We start from the raw sequence: 2887 nt of genomic DNA, 5'->3' as shown, positions 1-2887 counted from the left end.
CTAAGGCATGGTCCACCCTTTTTTTCAACATTCCAACCTTCCTGTTGAGTGCACCATAGAACATCCTTTGAAGAATTTACTTGCTAACTTGCTTAGAGCTCAACAAAAACATGTTTTCTCTATGGAACTTTCATTAATGTGAGCAAAATGCATGCAAAGTACTCACTGCGGTGCTCCAATTACTTGGCCGCCGTACCAATTGTTTGCCGTTTCGGTGATCCGATTCTTGGCCACCAGCAATGTGCAATAGATCTTTACCAGCAATGCTCAATTGACAGTTAACAGAATCGTTGGCTATTCTGAATATAAGGCCACTGGCAGAATGACGTCAGCTGAGCGTAAAGTTCTATGCGACGATGGAACACCGGGCTTCACTCATACAACCAAAAGGCTTTTGAAAACATTGATGACATTTGGTTGGAAGGGAAGCACAAAATAAGCTTTCATTTCAAAAAGTCGGAAGTCCAGAATTTCCGCAATTTTTTTTTAATTTTTAAAACTTTAAATTTTTACTCAATTAAACACAGTGATGATTATAAACATCTCAGGTTGTTTCAGAATATTTGTGTACCTATGAACATGAATCATTGGTTTATGAATGACAACCAAACCATCATCAGGGGGACCGATTCAGAAACGAATTATGTCCGCGAGTGGTTTGAAGTGAAATCTAAACTAATATATTTTGTAAGCAAACTTTTTAAACTGAACACTTCAAAAAATTTCTCCAATATGCATACAGTTAATAACTTATGAAGGACTGATATAATCTGAATAAAGCCAATCAATCTAGGAAAAGTATTTCAGATGGTATGGGCTTATCTTGACTAGCCCAGGTTTTCAACGCAGAGTTTTTAAAAAAAGTTGGTGTGGTCCAGCAGCCAGAATATTGAAGAAAAATATCCGTATCTGGCCTGGTTGGTTCACATTTCTCGAAATTTTTTAAAGAGATTTCACAGTTCATCATTTTCGCGTAGTTTTTAAGAAAATTTCATCAAAATAAAAATGAAATACAACTTGAACGGGAGTAATACTGAAAGGTTTGAGCCGTGTCAAATAAACGAATTATTTGAAAAAAAAAAACGACTTGAACGTGGATGTTGTGAAAGTTGTATTGTAACGTTGAATTGAAATATCTTATTTCGAACTTTTCTCATCGATAAGATTTTCCCAAATATTGGAAAAATTGCTTAGATTTTCTAAGATGATTATAATTTTAATGGCATGTGCGGCGGAATGAAAACTAGAGAGAATTTATTTTATAGAATTTGAAAGAAAGGTGGATAGACAGGCATTAGTGCGCCAATAGGAGAAAGCTTGATAGGTGTTGAAATTTTAGGCTAGAGGGCATGTTGATGAAAAGCTCCCATGGATTGCTCCCGCCTTTGCTCTGCATTAGCTAACTATACATGAGAAACCCAGAAAGAGAATTCCCATGTATAGCGAGCCCAATGGTTTGAGAGCGTGTTTTTACGCACACTTCAAACGAGCAAAAACGTAGCAACCCATGGGCCTACTGAGCTTTCCTTATGCGAGAACAGTTCTATCGACGTTGCCATTTTTTCAGATTCGCTGCGAATAGTTGCTACTTGTCGATTTTTTCGCATTTCACATTTTATCTATTCCGCGTCTAACTTTTTTGGCCAAGTGTCAATTTTTTGAACCGTATTTTTCTTGTTGTATTTTTTCTTTTTGCCAATGATTGTTTTTGTTATACGATTTTAATCGCCGTAATTTGTATGATTATAATTTTAATGGCATGTGCGGCGGAATGAAAACTAGAGAGAATTTATTTTATAGAATTTGAAAGAAAGGTGGATAGACAGGCATTAGTGCGCCAATAGGAGAAAGCTTGATAGGTGTTGAAATTTTAGGCTAGAGGGCATGTTGATGAAAAGCTCCCATGGATTGCTCCCGCCTTTGCTCTGCATTAGCTAACTATACATGAGAAACCCAGAAAGAGAATTCCCATGTATAGCGAGCCCAATGGTTTGAGAGCGTGTTTTTACGCACACTTCAAACGAGCAAAAACGTAGCAACCCATGGGCCTACTGAGCTTTCCTTATGCGAGAACAGTTCTATCGACGTTGCCATTTTTTCAGATTCGCTGCGAATAGTTGCTACTTGTCGATTTTTTCGCATTTCACATTTTATCTATTCCGCGTCTAACTTTTTTGGCCAAGTGTCAATTTTTTGAACCGTATTTTTCTTGTTGTATTTTTTCTTTTTGCCAATGATTGTTTTTGTTATATGATTTTAATCGCCGTAATTTGTATGATTATAATTTTAATGGCATGTGCGGCGGAATGAAAACTAGAGAGAATTTATTTTATAGAATTTGAAAGAAAGGTGGATAGACAGGCATTAGTGCGCCAATAGGAGAAAGCTTGATAGGTGTTGAAATTTTAGGCTAGAGGGCATGTTGATGAAAAGCTCCCATGGATTGCTCCCGCCTTTGCTCTGCATTAGCTAACTATACATGAGAAACCCAGAAAGAGAATTCCCATGTATAGCGAGCCCAATGGTTTGAGAGCGTGTTTTTACGCACACTTCAAACGAGCAAAAACGTAGCAACCCATGGGCCTACTGAGCTTTCCTTATGCGAGAACAGTTCTATCGACGTTGCCATTTTTTCAGATTCGCTGCGAATAGTTGCTACTTGTCGGCAACGCCGACGAGTTGCTACTTGTCGGCAAATGGCAACGTCGATAGAACTGTTCTCGCATAAGGAAAGCTCAGTAGGCCCATGGGTTGCTACGTTTTTGCTCGTTTGAAGTGTGCGTAAAAACACGCTCTCAAACCATTGGGCTCGCTATACATGGGAATTCTCTTTCTGGGTTTCTCATGTATAGTTAGCTAATGCAGAGCAAAGGCGGGAGCAATCCAT

This window comes from Uranotaenia lowii, chromosome 2, assembly GCF_029784155.1.
Source record: "Uranotaenia lowii strain MFRU-FL chromosome 2, ASM2978415v1, whole genome shotgun sequence".
In the NCBI taxonomy this organism is placed as follows: Eukaryota; Metazoa; Arthropoda; class Insecta; order Diptera; family Culicidae; genus Uranotaenia; species Uranotaenia lowii.
Note: the sequence above shows the minus strand (reverse complement) of the source record.